At 38.2% G+C, this 14,091-nt stretch overlaps 1 protein-coding gene and 1 long non-coding RNA gene across 2 annotated transcripts in view; one reads left to right on the top strand and one right to left on the bottom strand.

The window, feature by feature from the left end:
• LOC115761782 (extracellular serine/threonine protein CG31145) overlaps positions 1 to 14,091 on the top strand; it is a 55,588-nt gene continuing 41,497 nt past the window's right edge. Inside the window, exons 1-2 of the mRNA XM_030703717.1 lie at positions 1 to 57; positions 1,340 to 1,541. The gene's annotated coding sequence lies outside the window, so the exon portion shown is untranslated. The remainder of the gene's footprint in view (positions 58 to 1,339; positions 1,542 to 14,091) is intronic.
• LOC115761784 lies at positions 9,950 to 11,064 on the bottom strand. The gene is made up of 3 exons (XR_004017769.1): positions 10,735 to 11,064; positions 10,546 to 10,647; positions 9,950 to 10,418 (listed from the first exon to the last, which is right to left on the bottom strand). It is a non-coding gene; the product is annotated as an uncharacterized LOC115761784 (long non-coding RNA).

The raw sequence follows: 14,091 nt of genomic DNA, 5'->3' as shown, positions 1-14,091 counted from the left end.
TCGGAACTTGCTGCCGCTGTCATGTCCGAGACGTAGACGCGCACGGTTCGTTTGCTGGTGGGTTTGTCTGTTTTGGGTCTGTGCTGGGTCTGGTCTGGCATGGTGTTGATTGCCTTACCTTACCTCTTTTTCGTTTTCTGTTCGGTTTACGGCCGCGCGCGCTCTCTTTTTCTCGCCCTCTCTTCTTCTCTCCGTCTCAACATCTTACATCTCCCACGCGCGCTCTCTTGACATCGTACACACAATATATTTTATAGTTGCTTATTTTGTTTGTGGCAGCTGAAAATTTACTAAAATAACGAAAAGCTATTGAATAAATCTGTGAAGTGCACATATAAATATATATATATATATATATTTAAAAATACGAATTTGAATTGCCTCTATTAAGTCGGATTGTTGTGAATGCAAATGAATTCTACCTATGCACACAAACACACAACGTTTAATAATCAATTTATACAGCGAAATCAAATTTCTTTGGTGTGCACCTCAAGTTCACGGCTTTGGCTCTAGCTCTTGTTGTTTGTTGTTGTTGTCAAAACAATAATTTCGTGTGTACTTGCGCAAAGTGAAATTATTTGGCGCAGTGAAATTGTTTATAAGAAAAAAATCAATTTACCTCCGACCGTCTATGCTACTCAAATCTATCACTATTGTTCACGAATACCTATGTACGCCTATGTATGGCCTGCCGGTCTTTTTGGGTTTCGGTTCCCTCTGCTTGTCTTTTATCATGGTATCTTATCGTTTGTTGTTAACAGCGTACTAGGCCTGGCAAGCTGAGCATGAATGAACGAACGAATACATAGAGATGTTTATGTACGTATGTACGAGTATGTATGTACATATGTAGTGATGAACTGTACAACCGTGTCGTACAAGCTGCTGTTATTGTGCTGATTGCATAGTTGTTCAATTTGTATACATGTCTGATTGGGCATCTTTATCTGCGCCCATCGTCAGCATATTCGAGGCTGATAACGCAGTTAGCTCTTTCGTTAGTCTATCGTCTATATTTCCATAGTCTTATCTGTCTGACCCGCCTACGACCTGCCACCGGTCAATTCAATGTTATACTAACTACGTACATACACATGTACCTATTGTACATTGTATATGTGTACACTGAGATCAGTTGCTTGCGGGGATTTCGCGTGTGCGATAGTCGCCAGTTTTCACTGTCGTCGTTTAGCAAATCGTCTTGCAAAATGTCTTCATCAGCTGAGCTGTGCGAATGTAAAAGCTATAATCATATGCAAGCGGCGCAGAAAACAAACGCGAGTGCATAAATAAATAATAATTGTATATGTGTGTTTTAATTGCATTTAATTCAAAGCGGAAATACACACAAATACACATACGGATATATAAATGTACAGATGCACAATAATAAGAGATTGTTGCTATAAAAAATAAGTATAATTATAACGTATTTTATAAAAAATACCAAGTGCAAGAAAGGAAACCAAAAACAAAATTAAAAAATCAGCTAACTAGCTAAAAGTTATAATCAGAGCTGACTCAATCCATATCGAGTGGTAAGTTTAATCATTAATTAGCTAATTAAGCAGTTATCATATGCCGTAGAAATGTCCATTGCTGGGTTCAGGAAATTAATTCCCAGCACCCACGCACACCGTCATAAAAAACTGCCACAAAAATCAATAAAAGTTGATATTTGACGTCGTGCATACGCGAGTGCACCCCGCTCCGCAGCCGCTTTTCATTGCTAAGCCAGGCGACGCTTTTGTATTAGCAACAGCTGATTGCACAAGTTGCTGACTAAATGACCTCCCACCTTTGCTCAAAGTATGCCCCAGTCGACAATCGTCTAACCTTGGCGCGCCCAGCTTGAAGGAGTGGCAGACTTTGTGGGCGTGTGTGCTAACTGTTTGTTGTTGCCGTTTGCGCTGCTCGCTTTTCCGGCGCCTTATTAGTTTGTCCCCAGACGACGCGACGCTGGCTTGTCACACATGAGATACTTTCGCTGGGACCCCAACGCGCTCCCTTTTTCCTTCGGCTCTCAAGTGTCCCGCCCATTTGCTGTTCTGGTTGCTGCTGTCGCTGGCTGAAGTGGACACTGCTCGGCTCTCAAGTGCAGCATTTGCTTCTTCTTCATTATGTCAATCAAAGTCGCTGTGAGCTGGGTGCTCTTTGTGTGTGCCACAGTTCGCTTGTCTAATCAGGCCAACTTTTAACAACAAACCCACACCAGCCCGAAACAACAACAATAACAAGAGCTTAGCTTGTTTTGACATTAGAAGCGACTGCGCAAAGCTTATCCTGGCGCTGCTCTCTCTCTCTCTCTCGCTCGCTCTCATTGGCAACCACGTGATTTTCACATGCTCAGCTGTCGGCTGCACTTTGACTTTCGTTTCTTAGCCCCGGAGCGCAAAAAAGCTGACTCAAAGCTTTAACGGTAGTTGCCAAGCCAGCGCATCCATCAAATGCGCCACCTTGAGCTTCTGTTCCTTGCATTGTATGTGAATACTTTTGCATTGCACACTTGTTGATGTCACTTGGGCAAAATGTATTTTAAAGTCCTTGCTGATGTCATTTCGGTCCTCTTGTGTTCTATTGTGGTTCCATATGCAGTATACCGTTCGGTTATGAATGGAACCGATTTGAACCTAGAAGTTCAATTTGCTACCGAACCATATGTTCAAATATTTTTATACTTACATTATATTGCAAACTTTGTTATCCTATTTAATAGTGTCACGAATAAATTATGTTTTATTGCACATCAAAATACTGTGCTGAAGGATGTGGGTATTAAGTCCTACGAATCGAATCTAAACTCTAAACTAACAGACTTGTTGTAAGTAGCTGTGTTTGTTCGTAGGGTCTGTTTGAGGTTTATAAAAACTGGATGATTTTCAACGCTAATTACAGTTATTTGCCGAGCCGCAGTTGTTTGGGCCGTATATGTTTGTTTTGCTCTGGGCATTTGACTTTTGCCAGGTGCACTTTCACTCGCCCCGATCGCATTCTAAAGTGAAAGGAGCTAGCTATACATAGGTAAGCTGATGCTGTTGCCGCTTTGCTGCTTTCTAAATGATGGCCACTTACTCTGTGCTAACAACAAAATAGTTGGCCATGAGAGTGCCATTCACAATAGCCAGTACACACACGCTAAGAAAACTGATCGTGTATCTTTTATGGGTTCCCAGCGCCCACATCATTCATAAACGATAGACGAGACCGGCAAAAAACTGACCAGCAACATTCTATTTCAATTAGTGTAACTGACCTATGCCATTTGCCATGGCCTGAAGATTAATCGGTACGTTTTCAGCACATTTTTGTATGCATTGGCCTTTTGTTTATGCCCACAAAAACTGGGCGAACGCATGACCAATCCGAAGCAGCAAACGATAAACAGTTCAATGTCTAATGTATTTGGCTTAACTGAATCGTTGGCATTCACAGCAAAAACCACAACTACAGCAACAACAACAACAACAACAAAAAGAACAACAACAATATACATCGATGACAACAACTTCACATGAATATGAAACTCTTGCACGGCCTGCTTTGTGGATATTCGTTTCTAGTTTCCACTTTGATTACAAAATTTCGGAGTGTTATTCGAGTTTATCTGATGTGATTTTAATACGCCCCCAAACAGTACAAAAACACGATTTACTTAACGTTATTCATAACTATTTAAGCGTGGGAGCACTTGTATCGGATTTATAAACACAAGCAAGGTGCGATGTTCACATTAAGACAGTCTTTTACTTGATTTTTAAAATTTGTTGATTCAAATGAAACACAGTAAATCAATTATCCGAGCAGCTAGCTTAAGGTAATTGCCTAAATTAGCTAACCTGCAGCTGGCTGTAAATGTGATTATTACTAAATTCAGTCGGAACCACTCAATTTTGAGTCACGCAAAGTCATGCATCCGCAATATATCATCTTGGTATACCTCATTGAATGTGTCTGTAAGTGCCGCCAATTTCCATTACATCAATCATCCTTAATGCCGTTTGCGGGCATTTGATTGTATTATATTTGACGAGCTGTCCGCTATTTTGATATATATATGTATATAAATATTTTTCTTCTTTTTTTTTTTGCTGAAAACTTGTGTGTAGTAAAAAACGGTGTATGTAAAAACTTAGTAATTTATACATTCGTACAAATGCGCATGCATCATACAATTTATGAAATGTGTTTTGACATTGACGTTTAATACCTGCCACGACTCCGTTGTCGGTGTCGCTGTCGTGTGAAGGCCCCGCTTACCGTTAACTGGTTGATACCGCAACCCTCCCAATGCCCGAACAGCGTGCCAAAGGTATTCGTTTTTACCTTACACGGTTGATTTCTTTTTTGTTGTTGTTTTCTGGCTGATTGCTCTTCGACTAACTGTTGTTTTGACGGCCGGCATAACATAAAAAATGCAACCACGCAGAATTATACAATCGACCACATTAAATGCATGGGACGTACAAATATATCTGAAAATATTTTGTACATTTTTTGGCCAACGGTTCAAATTACACTTAAAAGCAATTTTTGTAATTACTTTGCAATTTATCATACATTTTTGTTTATTTTGTTGTTTTGTTTTATTGTTTAAAAATGCTTCATTTGTAGTTTATAGCACGCGAACTTTCCAAAAGCCCAGCACGGTCCCATAGCTTTGCTTAGTTGCCAGGATTTTGCATAGAGGGCGTTGCTTGCTGAGAGCTTTGACAGGCAGCGCTTGCTAAAAGCTTCGTTTCCCCAGGACCTGTTGCACTCAGTTGACCTTATCGTATGATATCAGCGTATTAAATGCCCCTTTTCGCTTATCAGCATATATATGTCAGCCAACAATGCTGTGATAAACAGCTGGCTGATTAGCTGATAAGGGACATGAATTCTCTGGAACCATTGCAGTTGCGTTTGTAAAACTTATCATGTAATTTTTATAAGCACTTGAGTGCATACGCGCCTGTATATACATATGACTTATTTTTGTGCGCGACACATCGCGTGGGTGCGCTGTGAACGTGCGCATCAACAACAATAGATGGAGTACAAAAATGAATAACAACAATAATAATAATAATAATAATAAATGAAACAACTGCATATAGAAACGAAAACCAAATGACGTTTGTCATTAAAATGAAACAACTGCAATGTGAGCAAATGTCACGTTTATGTAACAGCAGCAGCCCGTTTTCGGCTGGGGCTTGCTTTGGAAAATGAAATAGTCTCGTATTAGCAACAAATCTCATAAACAATAGAAACAAAAGTCGAATAACAATTGCCAATTGCCGATGTTCAAAAAAAAAATACGCACAAATTTTGGCTTGCTCTGCAGCAGGAAATTAAATATTGCAAGCGATATAAAACTGGGCACCTAAAGCAAACCCCAAAATAAATGACGTGACATCAAAACAGCAAAAACAATAAACAGTGCCAGCCAAATGTAAACCACACAGAAACGTGCGAGCCGGTTTTTTGCATTGAATTTTGATGATTGAACGAGCATGAGTGAGAGATACAGATACATATACAGATACAGATATAGATACAGATACAAAGACAACAACTATATAGATACATTTCGTGGGCTTGTGTAAAAATAAAAACTTATTGGGGCATCTAGGCAGTCTGCTTATATTTAAGAATCACAAAGACGGAGAGGGAAATATTTATATTGAATCGATCATTTTCCCTGCATAATCCAATAAATTGGCTGCTTGAGTTGGGCTTGAGAAAGTGCTAGAGGCCAGTAACACATTTAATTATTTAACATATAACAAAAGCCATATTAAACAAAGGGTGATTTGTTGATTTTATTATTTGTTAAGCATCTAGCTGAACATAGTCGTAGTTGGCAATAGTAATAGGAATAGCATGTCTTTGACATTTCTTTCATCAAACCGGTTCAGCTCCAAACCGCATTTACAGATCTCCGAATGTACATAAATGGTAAAGAATCAGCTCTCGCGTTCTACATAAATTTGCATATTTTTTAAGAAAGACAACGGCCACGACAACATCGGCCTGGCAACTTTTAGTTACTGTTGCAGACGAGTTTACAGCTGACATGAAAAAAGAGAAAAAAACACAAAAAGTTCGGGAAAAAAAAACACCCAAAACTGTGTCAATGAAATTTCGAGCATTAAATTGCAATGGTCGCACCGAAAATGCCGGACTGCCTGTTGTGTGGCGTCTTTGAATTGCCAACTTTTTTGATACCCTTCCAAGGCAGCGCGTCAATTTGCAACGCGCGAAGGACGTCATTGTTCATACTTTTAATTACAGCTGCATGCAATAAATAACTATTATCAACTTTAGCCAACTTTAACTATTAACACACTGTATGAACAATCTTAAGCTCGACTTTCATTTTACGCTCAGAGCTACCTGAGAAATATTCTCATATGAACGTGATGCCATTAACATTTGCTGAGATCAAAATCTAACTAGAGCATAATTAGTAGCATTTATGAGTACAACCTCCTTTTCATGTGAATCACAAACTTGTTTATTTTAATAGGTTGCTTAAACGACCTCCCTGGCCCGAGGTTTCGATGGGCTTGCGTTGAGCGTTAAGCGAGTATCTATGAGTATTTAAGCAATTAGCTTGTATCATTTGAATTTTGTTTGCTAGACGAATTGTGCTCAGGCATTCGACTTAGCTCAAAACAAGTTAGACTAGTCGATGTCGTCAACATCGTCACTTTACTAAGCGTCGCACACCCTCACGAGTCTACATCCATTCTTTGGCCATATCTGTTGTGCGAGCGGTAGGTATTATTAAATAACTAATGTATTTTATCTGAAATTAGTATGCATAGCAGCGCATCGCACTCTAGAGACCAGGAAGCCGCAGCACAAGCCAAGCTGCCAGCCTGTTTTGTATTCTTTGGCTGTCAGCTTGTTACATTTGTTGTATCATAGTGCACTTGAGGTTCGTTTCGATTGCAGGCAGTTGTGATTGGCTTTCTCTGCCTATGACGATGCAGCGCCAAGCTTTTCCCTATATAGCTTATGATTGGTATAAGCTGCAAAGGGGAAAATATTTCCGTTGCATTTAACGATATGAGTTTAATCGGGCATTGCTCCCATTATGCTACATTATAGCTGCATAAGCCGCTGGACTATCAAGTGCCGATGGGCAGCAAAGCCATCCCGTTAAAAGGTTGACCCAAGTACGTACAGCTTTACCTTGTTGCAAGTGCGTGAATCATCAATGGAATAGAAATTCTTCTTAAGAGCAATTTTATTGTTGCTGCTCTTGATATTATTATTGTTCTTGGCATTAAACTGCATGATTAAACAGAAATATAATTGTAATTGTTGCTGGCAAAATGTGAAAATCATGGCGAGTCTGACAAAACGACTCAATTGCTGTTTTTGCCCCTTCGCTCTAGTTTTCTCTAACATCGGCTCAAGCTAATGAAGCACATTCAACGAAGCTCAAATGTGTTGAGTATTTTACAGATGCTTAAAGTGCCGCTCTGTGCCAGTGACACACAAGCCAGATACAACTTAGACAAACATAAACATACACACAAACATTGACAGACGCACGATCCACACACATGTTTACGCAGCAGACGTCAAAGAGAAGTTTCTGGCCATTTGCTGGGTTCGGTCGAAAAGGTTAATGATTTATAAAACTTAACCCATGCGCTTTGCCTGGTGAAAAAGATACGCATTATTAAAATCCCCTTTATGCGCATGTGTGTGTCTGCAATTGTCATATGCCAGACATAATAGTGTTTTAGTGGTCCCTTAGAGATACACAGATATAAGTACAATTTTCACTCTGCTTTTATTTCGTATTATATTTATTTTTCTTTTCCTTTTGTTGCTCTGTTATTTTGTTACGCTTTCCAGAACATGACTCGTACATTTTCGGCATGGCTTTCGTTTTTGGGGAAAGAGTCTTTCAGAATTTCACGCCAGCTTTCTGCGCAGCATAAAGACATCTCAAGGTAGAATTATAATGGCATTTATATGAAAAGAGGACCGAGTAGACTCAATCTCAGTGATGGCAACAGAAGCAGCAGCTAAACGACCCAGAAACTGTGTCAAACATTTAACAAAAGTGCAAAGCTTATAAACAGAACAATGCCAAAAAGGGGCCAGCAAACGGGGCAGCATTTAGGCGGCAAAAGCTGGAAATACAAAGCGTAACTGTTTATATATATTTTTTGGGCTAGTTTGCTTTTTGGCCTGGCCGAGGGCAGGTGAAAGGGGGCGTCGTAATTAAATCTTATAGAATACTGGAATACTGGATACAAAAATAAAGCAACCAAATCGTTGCGCTGTGTTTTGCAACACCGGCAAGCTCAAGCTCTACGGCACTGGCCATGCTTGAGTTGGCTGTCAAAGTTGCCTGCTTTGCGCTTACGGTTCTTTTATTTCGGGGCTAAGCATTTTGGATAAGAAAAGATACTAGACGAACCGCAACCAAGCGCGCAACAGCCCAAGCCCAACCTTAAAACGCTCGATTACCTCCGGTGACAGTTGCAGCTAAAAAGGGCGTGACTTAACCCTCGCCTTCTGCGTTCCGCGCTCAAACATCAAAATATGTCGCAATATACATACCATATTCTTTGCCTACGGCTTTGGGCTAACACATTGCCACAATTCAGACACATTTAATTTGATTTCCATCCGATATGGTTTTTCTTTTAGCACGAATCCGGCGGTTACATAGCGAAGTGCTGTTGTTGTTGCCGTGCTGACTGATTGATTTCGGGTTGGTTTTTCTTTTTTTTTTGTCATTTCGAATTGCAGCTAAATGCCCATGCCTGCCAATGCTGCGTCGTCTCTTTTCATCTGCTGCTGTCAATCAAACTGTTAGGTTTTCATCTATGGGTTATATTTGAATGCGCGTTGATGTCGCACGTTGTCCAATTCAAATTAAGCGCAGTTAAGCAACCATTTTGGTTGATACAAATTAAGATGGATGCATTGAACACTTTACTAACTTTGAATCGGACTTTAAACTATTTAAAAGGCTGGTTAACAAATTTTGTTAGTACTTTTCCATACAAAAACACATAAAATTTGGCTTATAAGTGTGCTTAATTTAATTTAATTGCCTGGGCGAATTGTAGATTTATCTATTAGCACAGTCATTGACAGATCATTTTGTACCTATATGTATATATCTTTGCGCATTTTATGAATAAGTTGGTATGGTTTGAATTTCAAGCCGACTTTGACCAGTGTTGACAAACACATATTAGTACATACATACATGCCAAATTAGCACACTTAACTTGTTTGTTTTGTAATTTGGAAATATTAAATATTTCAGCGAAAAAATAACCCTGAACTATTTGGCAAAGTTTTGTTATTGTTATTTAACACCTTCAAAAAGAATTGCCCGGTAAGCTGCCAGCCTTTACACAAGTGCATAGAGTTTCCACAAGTTCAAACGGGAGCACCATAAGTACATATGTGAGTTAAACCTACTCCGAGTTCCGACAAGATGTACTCATTTGCACTTTAGTTTTCTAATGCTTAGCTAGTTCTATTATCAAAGTGTGGCCAAAGCTAAAAAATTGCTGTAGTCCAGCTGTATTATATGTACATGTGTAAACTTCCTAATTGCTTGCTTTGATCTGGAGGCATCTGAGGTCGCTTATTATTTTTTACCAAACTTCATTTTGAATGCCTTTAATTTGATTTATGTTCGAAATTCAAAGGAAAAAATACTTGCATAACATCATTACTGCGCCTCTGTCGGGAACAGTACAATTTACAGATACATATTTGCAATTGCATACTTGTGCATATCGCTTAAAATCTGTTCAAATATAAGAATTTATATTTATTTTTGTTTGGCTTTTAATTTTGTGCATGTTCGCTCGTGCATGAAATGGCAGTTTGAACAGCGCATGTCAGGCAAAAATTTAATTTCGAGTTGTAAACAGAAAATATTTTTGATTTACTCTTAAAGTTTATATAATATTAACTTCCGTTTTGGCATTCATTTATTGAAAATACATTTCAAGTATTCCTGTTGGATAGATGCGTGAGAAAATGTGTAAGCAAGTAAATACATTTATATATCAAATGCTTGGAAACTTATGCATACATACGTATCACTCGGAAGTATAATAACGAAGCGGATAGTAAAAAACATGATACTGGGCTTAGCCAACATTTAAAGGCCTGCTGCATCATCACGAATTTATTTTGTCAGTCAATAGAAAAGTGGTCTTTCAAATATTTATTGGATATGTACACTAAGTACTTGCACTTGCACTAATTATACATATGCGTATCTAATTCATACTTGGGCATTTTCAATTAAGATATTTTTAGCTTTCACATTTGAATATCCCTTCACATATAATGCCGCTCACTTTTTAAATAGAATTCGTCCCATTTAGCTGGCCCCGTATCTTGTGTCGTAAGGTTATTTAGCCTTCACACTGCTGTAAGGCATACAGAGTACATAAAAAATGCTCATTATTCTAATTTTCTATTTTTTAGTTCAGGGCTTTTGCTTATGTAAATTGGGCAAAGCATTGTAATTGTCTTAAATCAAATTCAAATACTTACCCATTGAGCGATTCGCTGAGAGCCTTTTAAAAATAGACGCCTCTATTTATAATGCTCTAATTTGGCCTGCAAGCTATTCAGTTGCCGCTGATGAATTTATTTCTAGTTCAAAATTTAATGCGAAATAAGTTTGGTTGAAATTAATTTTAAAGTTCGGGAATTGTTTTTGTTTGCTTTTAATTATAAAACCTCAATGTTGGCCGTCGCGGACAGCATGTTGATAGCCATAGATCGTTCGTGGTGTTGTTGCCGCTTTCCGGTGCTGCTGCCTGTTTATCAATTTTCAATATTGACCTTTGCCTTCTTCACCTTTTCCTTTGCTCTTTTAGTTTAGGCACATTAAGTATATACACAGCATGAACGTTGCGCATTTGCTCCGTGTTGCTTTTTGCCGCTGTCTTTACACCTTCGGCCATTGGGAGGCTATGAAAATGTTGTTGTTACTAGCAGCTTGGCGACAACAGCCACAGTTCCCAAAAGAGAACGAGAGAGAGGCACGAATAATTGTTTTATGTGTCTTGGGGAATTTAGCGCTGCGTCGCGGTCTTTCTCTCTCATATCTGCTCACACTTAGTTATACTTTTAAAAGTTTTGGTATCGCGGCAAAAAATAGAATTCAGTTCCATATCAATTGAATTAGACCCACAAATGCGAGACGATCTGCGTGAGCTAATTAATTTGAAGTGCATGGCATAAGCAATGCCGTTGTTCATTGATTAGTCACCGCTCAACGGCAGGCCAGCTGATAAGCGGCAGCGCACTTAACCTAATTACGTAGTTGGCCAAATGATGATAAAATAATTGCATTTAATTTAATTTGATTTCAATTCAGTTGTGAGTAACGCTGAGAAGTTGAGCACAAAGCGGAACGCAGCTAATTAATCATTTCATCTGGGATTGGCAGCTTCTGTTGGCCTTTAATTTCATTTTCAAGCAGCCAAGATTTCTACACGGTCTCCGTTGGTTCTGATTTTTCTTTACTTTCTAATAGGATTCAAGTTTCAATGCAAGTTAAATTAACGTCTGTATGTAGCGAAAGTTGACGCAATATCAGGGAAAACGGGAAAGAGTTGAGAGTCATCAGCTCGCAGCATAAAGAAAAAATGTTTTATCCTAGGCTATTGACCATTCCGTTTGCCTTGCTACAATGCATGTTAAAAAGAATAAAACAATATAAAACTATCTGAAAAAATAAACTGCTTTGACTTCAACTAAATTCGCATCCATAGAAACTTGTCAGCACAAAAGCTGTGACAAGTTTAATCAGAATTTTATTTCTTCAATTAAATGAGTTATCCAAACGGTTATCGCAATTAGAATTCCATGAATAATGGCAAAGTCTGTGTTTTTACATTTACTATGTTTTCTTTTTTGTTTTTTTATCATGCATGGCAAATGGAGGATCTATGATTGACATTGCAATTTTGTTGCAATCCGGCAAAAATAATCAAAAAGTTTGCGACACTTTACGTGTGGAAAAATGTGTTTTCATGTCTGAATTGTTTTTTTTTTTTAATTTTTTTTTTGGTTTATTCTTTTATTGTTATGTGTGTGCACAGATTTTTGTATTCGTTCTTATTTTTTTTAGCCTTTTTGAGTTCAAATTGTTTTTCCAGAACGTTGCCTGGACAAATTAAAAATTGGTCCTTCATGTTACGTATACGCAACACTGCCCGTGGACTTAATTGATTCTTGTTTTTAATGACTGTCCAAATTTTAAAATAAATGACAAAAAAAACATAATTGAGTGCGCCATTGAAGAGGATCTACTAATTTGTAGTTTTAAATGTAAAACTTTGATAACGTCAAGCGCATTTATTTATTAAAAATATTTCAAACAAATTGTATATATAAAATGTTTTTGATATTTTTATTTGTCATCAATATTGAATTTAATTGCATCATATATTTTCGGTTTTTAAATGAAAATTGACGTTGCATAAGATATAAATGGTTTTTATAATTGTGCTTCTGTTTTTGAACAGAAAAAGTGAGCATTTTAAGGTAGCTTTTATGTATAAGACTGGGAGTCAAATATATATTGGACAAGTGAATATATAAATTAATTTTTTTTAACAATTATTACAAGTCCTTGTCGTTGCACTTAACTATGAAAGCTTTTTAGCTGGAAATAAAACTTTAAAATCTTGGCTTTGTACGTACTTTAACTTAGACTTGGAAGACAGAAAATGTCCTTGCATGATGAACTGAGTTTTCCATTGTTTAATTTTGTTGGTAAAAGGATCAATTATTGTCGTGGTGACAGTTTGTTGTTGCGTACTTTTGATTTTCATGAAGAGTTTAGTCAATATGGTCTATAAGTCTCTTCGTGTGCCTCACAATGCGCCGCTTATTATTTAGCGAAACATCATTAACCTAATTACCATTACGTTGGGCTTATATTTAATCAACTAATTTCCTTATACTCTTGGTCTTACAAATATGATTTTTTTTACTCAACAGCTCTTAAATTTCACAGCCCAAGACCTTGGTTTGGTCTTGAGCTAGCCCATGATACATATTTAAGCTAATTTAATGCAAGAGTCGCATGTCAAAAGACATTTGAACTCTTGCCCATTTTAGTTGGTAGCTAGACGGGTCCCAGCAGCCTTTAGCTTCCGTCTAGGCTGGTAATTATTTTTATGGCATTTTAATGACTTAATTAAACAATTTACTTTAAACCCAGCGATAGTTCAATTATGTAAACAGCTGCAGTCGCAACAGTATGAGACTGCGACTGACTCTGAACCCAAGCCATGGCGGCATTCAAGATGCAAACAATTAAATGTTCATTAAAAACAAAGGCAAAAAGAATCGGGCCAGAAGATTAAGAGACGCAGTAAAAATTGTTTGGCTTTGCGGGCAGCCGCAGTTGCAGCAACAAAGAATCTAATTGTGTACCAAGTGCAAGTGTAATTGTAATTGTGGGTGTATGGTTGCGAATACTTAGCTGGGGTGTGTAAGTGTATGTGCGCATGTATGGGAACGAGTGCATTTTGTGCGCCAATAAGCAATTCGCAGACCTAGAGGCGAACGCCTTGCCTCACTTGTAAACTAATTCAATTAACCACTAAGCAGCTTAACATTAAGTGCCTTCAGCGGCTGTGTATGTGCGAGTGTGGATGTGGCTGGTGCTTTGAGTAACTCAAAAGGTTGACCCATAACTCGTTGCAAAACCGACAACATCAGCAATGTCTTAATTAGTAAGGCGCACGTATCAAACTTCAAGGCATCATGTGGAGTGCACTTTAAACATTTGCCCATTGGCTTAAGTTATGCAATAACCATTAAGCCGATTGTGACATTTTCCAAGCCGTCGAGAGCTGACAAAAAGAGTAAGACTTTTGCCATTATTTGCTGGCTACATGGGGGGTTTGATCTTGAGTTGTATATCTGCGCTGACTTCTTGACAGCTTTGGCTGTGTTGTGCACATTTCAAGCGACACTCGTATTTTGTTCATAGCTTCGACTCTAGCTTTAACTCTGAGTCTGCCTGTGGTCTCTGACTTATTGTTTAAGCCACGTCAAGTGCACGAAGCTCCATTT

This window comes from Drosophila novamexicana, unplaced genomic scaffold (genome assembly GCF_003285875.2).
Source record: "Drosophila novamexicana strain 15010-1031.04,08,12 unplaced genomic scaffold, DnovRS2.1 tig00000485-arrow-pilon, whole genome shotgun sequence".
Classification (NCBI taxonomy): Eukaryota; Metazoa; Arthropoda; class Insecta; order Diptera; family Drosophilidae; genus Drosophila; species Drosophila novamexicana.
Note: the sequence above shows the minus strand (reverse complement) of the source record. Positions and strands in the feature narration are given on the sequence as shown.